The sequence below is a fragment of the Triticum aestivum genome, chromosome 3B, assembly GCF_018294505.1.
Source record: "Triticum aestivum cultivar Chinese Spring chromosome 3B, IWGSC CS RefSeq v2.1, whole genome shotgun sequence".
Classification (NCBI taxonomy): Eukaryota; Viridiplantae; Streptophyta; class Magnoliopsida; order Poales; family Poaceae; genus Triticum; species Triticum aestivum.
The window spans coordinates 721,564,103-721,577,851 of record NC_057801.1 but is presented as its reverse complement, the minus strand read 5'-3'; positions in this window follow the sequence as shown (position 1 = coordinate 721,577,851).

Genomic DNA, 13,749 nt, shown 5'->3' with positions numbered 1-13,749 from the left:
TGATGGGCCGTGAAGATACAAGATCGAAGACCTTCCCTTGTATCCGGATGGGACTCTCCTTTGTATGGATGGCAAGCTTGGCGTCCGGATGTGTAGTTCCCTTCCTCTATAAACCTACCTTGTACAACCCTAGCCCCCTCCGATGTCTATATAAACTGGAGGGTTTAGTCCGTAGAGGCAATCATAATCATACAGGCTAAACATCTAGGGTTTAGCCATTACGATCACGAGGTAGATCAATTCTTGTAACCCCTATACTCATCAAAGTCAATCAAGCAGGAAGTAGGGTATTACCTCCATTAAGAGGGCCCGAACCTGGGTAAACATCGTGTCCCCTGCCTCATATTAACTTTGATCCTTAGACGCACTGTTTGGGACCCCCTACCCAAGATCTGCCGGTTTTGACACCGACATTGGTGCTTTCATTGAGAGTTCCTCTGTGTCGTCGATAGAGGGATTGATGGCTCGCCTTGTCATCAATGACAGTATCACTTCTAGAGGAGCCCTAGTTTCAGGGCAGACCCTCTGGCTTAACAGCTTCACCATGGGTGCCCATTCGGCCGTTAAGCCAAAGGCGGCCCCCCAAGTCGGCAAAAATCATCTCCGCATCGGCCCCGAATACTCCGACAAGATGGATCCGGCATATGTAGCGTCTTTGAACGAGCTGCTAGATCGCATCGCCGCCCTAGGGGTCGCGAATGACTATGATCAGATTGGGCTTAAACCTAATCAGAGAGAAATCAAATCTCCGCTGATCACCCATCTGGTAGCGGTTGTGGAGGAACAAGCCGACAATAACTCTTCTCCTACGTTGAGAACAAACTATGTTCGGATTCCCGAGCCCGGAGAGCCGGATACCCATCTTCGGGAGGACACTCCCTGTCCTCCGTGTTGGGGAACGTAGTAATTTCAAAAAAATTCCTACACACATGCAAGATCATGGTGATGCATAGCAACGAGCGGGAGAGTGTAGTCCACGTACCCTCATAGACTGTAAGCGGAAGCGTTATGACAACACGATTGATGTAGTCATATGTCTTCATGATCCGACCGATCTTAGTACCGAAAGTACGGCACCTCCGCGATCTGCACACGTTCGGCTTGGTGACATCCCACGAACTCTCAATCTAGCTGAGTGTCGAGGGAGAGCTTCATCAGCACAACGGCGTGATGACGGTGATGATGAAACTACCGGTGCAGGGCTTCGCCTAAGCACTGCAACGATATGACCGATGTGGATTATGGTGGAGGAGGGCACCGCACACGGCTAAGAGATCAATGATCAACTTGTGTTCTAGGGTGCCCCCATGCCCCTGTATATAAAGGATCAAGGGGGGAGGCCGGCCGGCCCTTGGGCGCGCCAAGGAGGGGAGTCCTCCTCCTAGTAGGAGTAGGACTCCCCCTTTCCTAGTCCAACTAGGAGGAAGAAGGGGAAAGGAAAGAGAGGGGGAGAGGGAGGGAAAGAGGGGGCGCTGCCCCCGCCCCCTTGTCCAATTAGGTCTCCTCAAGGGGGGGGGCGCAACCATCCCTAAGGCCCCCTCCTCTCTCTCTATCTCACAAGGCCCATGATTGCCCATTAGTCCCCCCGGGGTTTCCGATAACCCCCCAGCACTCCGATAATTATCCGGTGACCCCCAGAACTCATCCGGTGTCCGAATATAGTCGTCCAATATATCAATCTTTATGTCTCGACCATTTCGAGACTCCTCGTCATGTCCGTGATCACATCTCGGACTCCGAACTATCTTTGGTACATCAAAACACATAAACTCATAATACCGATTGTCACCAAACGTTAAGCGTGCGGACCCTACGAGTTCGAGAACTATGTAGACATGATCGAGACACGTCTCTAGTCAATAACCAATAGCGGAACCTAGATGCTCATATTGGCTCCCACATATTCTACGAAGATCTTTATCCGTCAAACCGCATAACAACATACGTTGTTCCTTTTGTCATTGGTATGTTACTTGCCCAAGATTCGATCGTCGGTATCTCGATACCTAGTTCAGTCTCGTTACTGGCAAGTCTCTTTACTCATTCCGTAATGCATCATCCCATAACTAACTCATTAGTCACTTTGCTTGCAAGGCTTATAATGATGTGCATTACCGAGAGGGCCCAGAGATACCTCTCCAACAATCGGATTGACAAATCCTAATCTTGATCTATGCAGACACCTGCAGAGCATCTTTATAATCACCTGGTTACGTTGTGACGTTTTGATAGCACACAAAGTGTTCCTCTGGCATTCGGTAGTTGCATAATCTCATAGTCAGAGGAACATGTATAAGTCATGAAGAAATAAGTAGCAATGAAACTAAAATGATCATAATGCTAAGCTAACGAATAGGTCTTGTCCATAACATCATTCTCTAATGATGTGATCCCGTTCATAAAATGGCAACACATGACAATGGCTAGGAAACTTAACCATCTTTTATTAACGAGCTAGTCAAGTAGAGCCATACTAGGGACACTCTGTTTGTCTATGTATCCACACATGTACTAAGTTTCTGGTTAGTACAATTCTAGCATGAATAATAAACATTTATAATGAAATAAGGAAATAAATAATAACTTTATTGTTGCCTCTAGGGCGTATTTCCTTCAGTCTCCCACTTGCACTAGAGTCAATAATCTAGTTCACATCGCTATGTGATTTAACATCAATAGTTTCATATCACCATGTGATTAACACCCATAGTTCACATCACCATGTTACCAACACTCAAAGTGTTTACTAGAGTCAGTAATCTAGTTCACATCGCCATGTGATTAACACCCAAAGACTACTAAGGTGTGATCATGTTTTGCTTGTGAGAGAAGTTTAGTCAATGGGTCTGCCACATTCAGATCCGTACGTATTTTGCAAATTTCTATGTCTACAATGCCCTGCATGGAGCTACTCTAGCTAAATGCTCCCACTTTCAATATGTATCCAGATCGAGACTCAGAGTTATCCAGATCTGTGTCAAAGCTTGCATCGATGTAACTCCTTACGACAAACTCTTTATCACCTCCATAACCGAGAAATATTTCCTTAGTCTTCTAAGGATAATTTTGACCAATGTCCAGTGATCTACTCCTAGATCACTATTGTACTCCCTTGCCAAACTCAGGGCAGGGTATACAATAGGTCTGGTACATAGCATGGCATACTTTGTAGAACTATGGCTGAGGCATAGGAAATGACTTTCATTCTCTCTCTATCTTCTGCCGTGGTCGGGCTTTGAGTCTTACTCAACTTCACACCTAGCAACACAAGCAAGAACTCCTTCTTTGACTGTTCCATTTTGAACTACTTCAAAATTTTTTCAAGGTATGTACTCATTAAAAAAACTTATCAAGCGTCTTGATGTATCTCTATAGATCTTGATGCTCAATATGTAAGCAGCTTCACCGAGGTCTTTCTGTGAAAAAATCCTTTCAAATACTCCTTTATGCTTTCCAGAAAATTCTACATTATTTGCGATCAACAATATGTCATCCACATATAGTTATCAGAAAGGTTGTGTGCTCCCACTCACTTTTGTAAATACGGGCTTCACCGCAAGTCTGTATAAAACTATATGCTTTGATCAACTCATCAAAGCGTATATTACAACTCTGAGATGCTTGCACCAGTCCATAGATGGATCGTTGGAGCTTTGCACACTTTGTTAGGACCTTTAGGATCGACAAAACCTTCTGGTTGCATCATATACAACTCTTCTTTAAGAAATCCATTAAGGCATGCATGTTTTACATCCATTTGCCAAGTTTCATCAAATGCGTTAATTGCTAACATGATTCGGACAAGCTTTTAAGCATCAATACAAGTGAGAAAATCTCATTGTAGTCAACACCTTGAACTTGTCAAAAACATTTTTGTGACAATTCGAGCTTTGTAGATAGTAACACTATTATCAGCGTCCGTCTTCCTCTTGAAAATCCATTTTATTCTCTATGGCTTGCCGATCATCGGGCAAGTCAACCAAAGTCCATACTTTGTTCTCATACATGGATCCCATCTCAGATTTCATGGCCTCAAGCCATTTCGCGAAATCTGGGCTCATCATCGTTTCCTCATAGTTCATAGGTTTGTCATGGTCTAGTAACATGATTTCCAGGACAAGATTACTGTACCACTCTGGTGCGGAACGTGTTCTGGTTGTCCTACAAGGTTTGGTAGTAACTTGATCTGAAGCTTCATGATCATCATCATTAACTTCCTCACTAATTGATGTAGGCATCACTGGAACTGATTTCTGTGATGAACTACTTTCCAATTCGGGAGAATGTACAATTACCTCATCAAGTTCTACTTCCCTCCCCACTCACTTCTTTCGAGAGCAACTCCTTCTCTAGAAAGGATCCATTCTTAGCAACAAAGATCTTGCCTTCGGATCTGTGGTAGAAGGTGTACCCAACCATTTCTTTTGGGTATCCTATGAAGACGCACTTCTCCGATTTGGGTTTGAGTTTATCAGGTTGAAACTTTTTCACATAAACATCGCAATCCCAAACTTTAAGAAACAACAGCTTAGATTTCTTGCCAAACCATAGTTCATACGGTGTCATCTCAACGGATTTAGATGGTGCCCTATTTAACGTGAAAGCAGTTGTCTCTATGCATAACCCCAAAACGATAGCGGTAAATCAGTAAGAGACATCATAGATCGCACCATATCTAATAAAGTGCGGTTATGATGTTCGGACACACCATTACGTTGTGGTGTTCCGGTGGGGTGAGTTGCGAAAATATTCCACATTGTTTCAAATGAAGACCAAACTCGTAACTCAAATATTCTCCTCCACGATTAGATCGTAGAAACTTTTAATTTCTTGTTATTATGTTTTTCCACTTCACTCTGAAATTATTTGGACTTTTCAAATGTTTTAGACTTATGTTTCATCAAGTAGATATACCCATATCTGCTCCAATCATCTGTGAAGGTAAGAAAATAACGATACCCGCCGCGAGCCTCAACACTCATCGGACCGTATACATTAGTATGTACTATTTCCAACAAGTCTGTAGCTCGCTCCATTGTTCCGGAGAACGGAGTTTTAGTCATCCTGCCTATGTGGCATGGTTCGCAAGCATCAAGTGATTCATAATCAAGTGATTCCAAAAGTCCATCAGCATGGAGTTTCTTCATGCGCTTTACACCAATATGACCTAAACGGCAGTGCCACAAATAAGTTGCACTATCATTATTAACTTTGCATCTTTTGGCTTCAATATTATGAATATGTGTATCACTACGATCGAGATCCAGCAAACTATTTTCATTGGGTGTATGACCATCGAAGGTTTTATTCATGTAAACAGAACAACAATTATTCTCTGACTTTAAATGAATAAACGTATTGCAATAAACATGATCAAATCATATTCATCCTCAACGCAAACACCAAATAACATTTATTTAGGTTCAACACTAATCTTGAAAGTATAGGGAGTGTGTGATGATGATCATATCAATCTTGGAACCACTTCCAACACACATCGTCACTTCACCCTTAACTAGTCTCTGTTCATTCTGCAACTCCCGTTTCGAGTTACTACTCTTAGCAACTGAACCGGTATCAAACACCAAGGGGTTGCTATAAACACTAGTAAAGTACACATCAATAACATGTATATCAAATATACCTTTGTTCACTTTGCCATCATTCTTATCCGCCAAGTATCTAGGGTAGTTCCACTTCTAGTGACCATTTCCTTTGCAGTACAAGCACTCAGTTTCAGGCTTGGGTCTAGCTTTGGGCTTCTTCATGGGAGTGACAACTTGTTTGTCATTCTTGTTGAAGTTCCCTTTCTATCCCTTTGCCCTTTTTCTTGAAACTAGTGGTCTTGTTAACCATCAACACTTGATGCTTTTCTTGATTTCTACCTTCGCTGATTTTAGCATCGCGAAGAGCTTGGGAATTGTTTTCGTTATCCATTGCATATTATAGTTCATCACGAAGTTCTAGTAACTTGGTTAGAGAACTTTGTCAATTACTATCTTATCAGGAAGATTAACTCCCACTTGATTCAAGCAATTGTAGTACCCAAACAATCTGAGCATATGCTCACTTGCTGAGCTATTCTCCTCCATCTTGTAGGCGAAGTACTGTCAGAGGTCTCATACCTCTCGACACGGGCATGAGTATGAAATACCAATTTAAACTATTGGAACATCTTATATGCTTCGTGGCGTTCAAAATATTTTTGAAGTCTCGGTTATAAGCCGTAAAGCATGGTGCACTAAACTATCAAGTAGTCATCATACCGAGCTTGTCAAAACGTTCATAACGTATGCATCTGCTCCTGCAATAGGTCTGTCACCTAGCGGTGCATCAAGGACATAATACTTCTATGCAGCAATGAGGATAATCCTCAGATCACAGACCTAGTCCGCATCATTGCTAGTAACATCTTTCAACTTAGTTTTCTCTAGGAACATATCAAAAATAAACGGGGAGCTACATTGCGAGCAATTGATATACAACATAGTTATGCAAATACAATGAGGGCTAAGTTCATGATAAATTAAAGTTCAATTAATCATATTACTTAAGAACTCCCACTTAGATAGACATCTCTCTAGTCATCAAAATGATCATGTGATCCATATCAACTCAACCATGTCCGATCATCACGTGAGATGGAGTAGTTTTCAATGGTGAACATCACTATGTTGATCATATCTATTATATGATTCACGCTCGACCTTTCGGTCTCAGTGTTCCGAGGCCATATCTGCATATGCTAGGCTCGTCAAGTTTAACCCGAGTATTCTGCATGTGCAAAACTGGCTTGCACCCGTTGTATGTGAACGCACAGCTTATCACACGATCATCACGAGGTGTCTCGGCACAAAGAACTATCGCGGCGGTGCATACTCAGGGAGAACACTTATACCTTGAAATTTAGTGAGAGATCATCTTATAATGCAACCGTCAATCAAAGCAAAATAAGATGCATAAAAGATAAACATCACATGCAATCAATATAAGTGATATGATATGGCCATCATCATCTTGTGCCTTTGATCTCCATCTCCAAAGCACCGTCATGATCACCATCGTCACTAGCATGACACCTTGATCTCCATCGTAGCATCGTTGTCATCTCACCAACTATTGTTTCTACGACTATCGCTACCGCTTAGTGATAAAGTAAAAACAATTACAGGGCGATTGCATTGCATACAATAAAGCGACAACCATATGGCACCTGCCAGTTGCCGATAACTCCGTTAGAAAACATGATCATCTCATACAATAAAATTTAGCATCATGTATTGACCATATCACATCACAACATGCCCTGCAAAAACAAGTTAGATGTCCTCTACATTATTGTTGCAAGTTTTACATGGCTGCTACGGGCTGAGCAAGAACAGTTCTTACCTACACATCAAAACCACAAAGATTTTTCATCAAGTATGTGTTGTTTTAACCTTCAACAAAGACCGAGCGTAGCCACACTCGGTTCAACTAAAGTTGGACAAACTGACACCCGCTAGCCACCTGTGTGCGAAGCACGTCAGTAGAACCAGTCTCGCGTAAGCGTACACGTAATGTCGGTCCGGGTCGCTTCATCCAACAATACCGCCGAATCAAAGTATGACATGTTGGTAAGCAGTATGACTATTATCGCCCACAACTCATTTGTGTTCTACTCATGCATATAACATCTACGCATAAACCTGGCTCGGATGCCACTATTGGGGAACGTAGTAATTTCGAAAAATTCCTACGCACATGCAAGATCATGGTGATGCATAGCAATGAGAGGGAGAGTGTAGTCCACGTAACCTCGTAGACCGTAAGTGGAAGCATTATGACAACGCGGTTGATGTAGTCGTACGTCTTCACGATCCGACCGATCCTAGTACCGAAAGTATGGCACCTCCCCGATCTGCACGTGTTCGGCTCAGTGATGTCCCACGAACTCTCGAGCCAGCTGAGTGTCGAGGAAGAGGTTCGTCAGCACGATGGCGTGATGACGGTGATGATGAAGCTACCGGCGCAGGGCTTCGCCTAAGCACTGCAACAATATGACCGAGGTGGATTATGGTGGAGGGGGCACCGCACACGGCTAAGAGATCAATGATCAACTTGTGTTCTAGGGTGCCCCCTATCGGCGTCAAAACCGGCAGATCTCGGGTAGGGGGACCCAAGCTGCGTTTCTTAGGATCGATGGTAACATGGACACGGGATTTTACCCAGCTTCGGGCTCTCTCGAAGAGATAATACCCTACATGATGCTTTTGATTGTATTCGATGTGTATGATTACCGAGTTGATCTACCTCGAGATCATATGTTGTGGTCGAAACCCTAGAGGTATGATGAGTAATGCCATGATGCCCTATCGCTAGCCTGGCCTCGGCTTATAATGTACTAGAGACCTACGATAACAAGAGTCCTAGTCGAGTACGCCGGTGGAGAGGAGTCCTTGTCTTGATCACCAAATCTTGTGGAATCTTCCTTCTGTATACATCGGCTGTTCGAACTGGCCCATGAGTAAACGGCAATGGGGGTCCTCGACCCAATCCAACTGATCGGAAGACGATGTGGTGAGTACCCCCTAGTCCAGGACACTGTTAGTAGCCCCATGAACCGGTCTTCAAGTTGGGGACGCTCCTCAATTCTTCTGAACTATTCTTCATCTTCGGTCGTCGGTCTTGAAACCGGTTCAACAAGTCATCTCATCTTCGAACTTGAGGTTCGCCAAAGTGAATCCGAAGAGTTTACACGTCAGGTATCTGAGGAGCCCCTTTAAGTTCTCGAACTTTGTCAATGCCTTGTTATTTTTTACGCCACATCTCGGGTTTGAAGTGTTTCCCGTGCGGTGGTATCCTCTTGCGTCCGAGCTCCAACGCTGGACAGCATTCGAGGTATCTTTTGCAGTCGAGCGCCAATGCCGAACCGCTTCCGAGCTCCAATGCCGGAATATATCCGAGCTCCAACCCCGGACTATATCCGAGGTGTCATAGATTACCTCGGTCTTGAAAAAGTTAAAAAAAGGTTCCAACGAGCTTAATGCCAGAGATGCCCTCTATGGAGCCAGCCACTTGCAACCGAGCTTTATGCCGGAGTGCTTCCGAGGTATCTTTTGCAGCCGAGCACCAACGCTGGACCACTTCCGAGCTCCAACGCTGGACTATATCCGAGGTGGTGCACCACCTCGGCCATGGGCTGATTTTTATGAATGTAATTCCGAATTGTGCAATGTAATCTCTGCCGAGATGTATAGCCAGTAGCCCTCAAGGTGCATGTTGGCCTAATATCCAGGATGCACCTGAAGGATAAAATCAAACCGCTGACCCCAGTAGCCCACGAGACTCAGGTCTATTCGTGAAATTGGCCTAAGGATCAATTCCCAGCTCGGCAGCATACTTAGGAATAGTAATGCAGTGTAATATATTAGGGAAAATAGTGATCAACGAATAGGCCCTTGATAGAGGGTCTTGAGAAGTCACCTTAATATATTAGCTTGATGTCGAATAGGTCCAGATGATACCTATTGTTGTCTCAAGATGCGTTTGCGCATAGTTCGGTCAAGCCGAAAAACTGAGCACTTTGAATTTTCAGCATTGAATAGGCAATGCAGTAGCCCCCGAGACACTAGTCGGGTGTCAACACCAGATCAGGGGATCGATGTACCCCTTTAATATTTGTAAATGATAAGCATGAAGCCCACTAGCCCCCGAGCCTTAATGTGGGCACGGGTGGCCGATTTAAGGATCGATATCTAGAGTAAAATCACAAAGTATGTGTAGTGATTCTATGTATCCAAGTACTCTACATCATTAATGCTTGGATCCGCATTGTACAAAACTTTGTTGACCGACCATCGGCTTCAACCTCCTCGGCCAGCAGCCAAGGAGTGTTTGTCCTACTTTATAAAGCCTTTATGAGGGCAAAGATTTACGGCAAACAAGGCAATCCGGCCATACGGTTTTATAAACAAAGGTATGCGGAGAGATATGTTATATTACTTTTTAACGTAAGAAACATCTTCCAAAGAAAATAGTCCCGCTATCGGTTCCTTTCTTTGGGTTGTCATGCTAAGCATGATCACGAAACCTCAGCCCCAATCATTGTGGGAGCAAAATATTAAAGATTTAGTTTTGGGAAAGTTCCCGAACTATGTGGTCTTTAAAGAACCTAAATTTTCACTTCCATCGTTGCCGATCAATTACATCATTTAAGATCGCTATCTTTCGGCTTCACCCAGTCTGAGGTACTAACGTGGATGACCCGGTAGTAACAATCGCAGAGGTGCTCCCTTTACCGCCTAGCCGAACAATCGGGAATGTAGGGGTAAGCACTACGAGACTTATGCTGGAAACACACAAATAGTTCAAAAGTGCCATAGGCTCGAAAAGGCAAAAACCTATGTAAAAGCTTGACGTGCGGACTAAACTGAGATTTTGGTGCCAATCCGGAAATTGGTCTTTTTTAAATAAAAAAATTGTGCTTCTGTCGTGCTTTAACATGACACATCCGATCTCAAGACTTCAAGCGGGTCAGCCTACGGCTTCAAGCTCCTTATCCCGAAGGCGGAGTGCTTCCCCGAGGCCAGTTTAGCAAACTAAACTCGAGCGGCTTTAGAGAGAAGCTAGGCTATCCGGCTATTGACCATACACTCGAGTCGAAAAAGGAGCGGTAGAAAAAAGACTTCGCAACGACCAAGAAGAAAACACATTATTGTAAAATGGCTCATGTAAATTTTAAGAGCCCCATGGGTAAGGGGAGTTTCTTTTAACGAACAACGTATGTGAGTATGGTCGAACCGAGCACAAGTTAAAAATTTAAAACTTTGAGCATGGAAGCGACTTAGCTGGTTAATGTGTTCGGTATTGATGACGCGGTCCAAGCTTGATGCGGGACAAGGTTCCATCCCCCAAGCCGGTGCCAAGGTGGTGGAGCAAAGAGCTCGGCACTCTGAAGTGGTGACATAGCACGACCAGTGTAGGCCCGCAGAGTTATGCCGAACTCCCCAGCGTGGGTTAATGAAGTGTTGACGAAGCCCCCCGTCCAGCCGAGGCGACGTGGTATGTCAGTACGCCGAGGTGACAATACTACCCGACCCGAATCATTTTCCTGTGCACAAAAAATAGTGCAAACCGGATATAATAGTAATAATAATAAATTAAAAAATTGTTGCACAATAAATAATTTATGCAAAGTGAGTAATAAAAGAAATATGGCATGTGCGCGGAACACTCGATGAGGTAGAGCTCTCTCGGTGATGCCGAAGTACCCGAGGCAACCGAACACGTCGGTATGGCAACTCGACCAACAAGGTGATCATGCGAGCCAATTTACGCCGATTGGGACGACGGCATCGGCTTGCCGAATAGACCACGTGACGCAGTCGAAGTCCATTACCTGCACATGTAAAATAGTGCAGGCCAACAATAATAATATAAATATATAAAAACCTTGCGTAATTAATTTATGCAAAATAATTTATTTAAAGATATGTGGCTTGGCGCCGAAGTCAATGTCGATGCAGGGCGTCGGCGTGATGTGGTAAACGCGTGGCAAAGCCTAAATTCACAGGTCGGTCCGAGTTCCAGATGCGGCGTTCGCCGAACTATGTACGAAAACTGACCGAACCACCACGCGACCGTTGTTAATGCGGCCACCATTTGATGGACCTGTGTATAGATGATGGAACAAACTAGAGTAATAATTCCTTGGGAAAAATAAAGCCAAACAAGCAAACATTGCTAGGATTAATAGCACCTGGTTTATTTGTTGTAGCAGTCCGAAGAAAAGTGACTCCCAAAATTGGGACTCGATCCGCACACCCATTGACTGGTGGGTGGTGATGCGACGGCATGGGGATGCTGGTAAAGGTTGGCTTGCCGAGGCAAAGCCCCCGGTCCAGCTAACGTGACAAACTTGGTCGGCGGATGATGCCGAAGTCTCCGAAGTAGGTTGATGAAGGGATGGTGAAGCCCCTGGTCCAGACAAGTTGACGGAGCAGGTCGTTAAGGAGATGTTGCAGCTGCCATGTCGGCCGAGGTGTTGAAGTAGTTCGGCGTGATGGACATCAGCTCGAAGAAGCAACGGTGTGGCCATGCCAATGCAAGTCATAACTCGTGACGTGGTCAATGCCGGCTTGATGAAGTGACCGTGTGGTGATGCCGGTGTGCCCGCTCCGTGTAATCTGTGGGGCGGCGACATTGGTGATGGTTTATCCTTCGCAGCGCCGAACTCTTGTTCGGCTTGCCGAGATGATAATCCGAAGAAGTTGATCTCGGCTCAACAAAGTCACGACGTGTCTAGCGCAGGTCGGCTCAACAAAGTGACGAAGTGGAGCAACATTTGTCGGGCTGGTTTGACACCGGCGCGATGATGAAGATCATATTGAAAAAGACTTTAAAATTAGTGGGATGTGTTTGGGAACAAAACACAATACGCCATACAAAAACTTCCTTCAAAAAGGATGTCCGAAATCCCGTTCATAAAAAAGATGAACATGGGTCGCATTCGTTCTCGCGCAGAAAACAGATCTGAAAAGTGATGCACTAATCAAAAGGTTCTCGGAGTTTGGACGGTCGAGCTGATATTTTGAGGGGTGGTAGATATAAGAATTCCGCAGCCAATCAACAGTTGGATCTTCCAAAGGACGTCCAAGCTAGATGCTGGACACCACGCTCCAAACTCGTCCAGATTTCCGTCCATATTCGACGGGGCTCCGGTATGTCAGAGACCGGCAGAGGTTGCTCCATCGAAACGCGATGAAATTTTCCAGTGTTGTTGTAGACTAAATTCCACACAATTCCATCGAAGGAATCGTCAAAGCGATGCTCGAGGAGGTGGTGGTAGCGGATACAAGTTCACTGTTCAGAAAAACAGCACAGTCGCCCGAGGGCAATGTTGACATTGAGCCCCCGAGCTCCATGGATAATGCCTCCATGATCTTGATAGAGATCGGAGTTGATGTTGATGAAGGCCCTCGTCCGAACATGATGATTGAAGGTAGGGCATAGTCCTCGGTCAATCCAAGGTGACCAATCGAGGTGGCGACGAAGACGCCGATGTCGCAGTTGATCTGTAGGTGAGCCATCGATCCTTTTGCCGACCACGCAGCGGAACTCTCATTGAAAGCATCATTGTCGGTGTCAAAACCGGCAGATCTCGGGTATTGGGTCCCAAGCTGCGTGTCTTAGGATCGATGGTAACATGGACATGGGATTTTACCCAACTTCGGGCTCTCTCGAAGATATAATACCCTACATGCTATTTTGGTTGTATTCGATGTGTATGATTACAGAGTTGATCTACCTCGAGATCATATGTTGTGGTCTAAACCCTAGAGGTATGATGAGTAATGTCATGATGCCCTATCGACTAGCCTGGCCTCGGCTTATATAATGTACCAGAGGCCTAGGATAACAAGAGTCCTAGTCGAATACGCCGGTGGAGAGGAGTCCTTCTCTTGATCACCAAATCTTGTGCAATCTTCCTTGTGTATACATCGGCTGTCCGAACTAGCCCATGAGTAAACGACCATGGGGGTCCTCGGCCCAATCCAACTGATCGGGAGACGACGTGGTGAGTACCCCCTAGTCCAGGACACCGTCACCCCCGTGCCCCCGTATATAAAGGAGCAAGGGGGAAGGCCGTCCGGCCCTTGGCCGCGCCAACGAGGGGAGGAGTCCTCCTCCTAGTAGGAGTCCTAGTCCAACTAGGAGGAGGAAGGGGAAAGGAAAGAGAGGGAGAGAGGGAGGGAAAGACGGGGCACC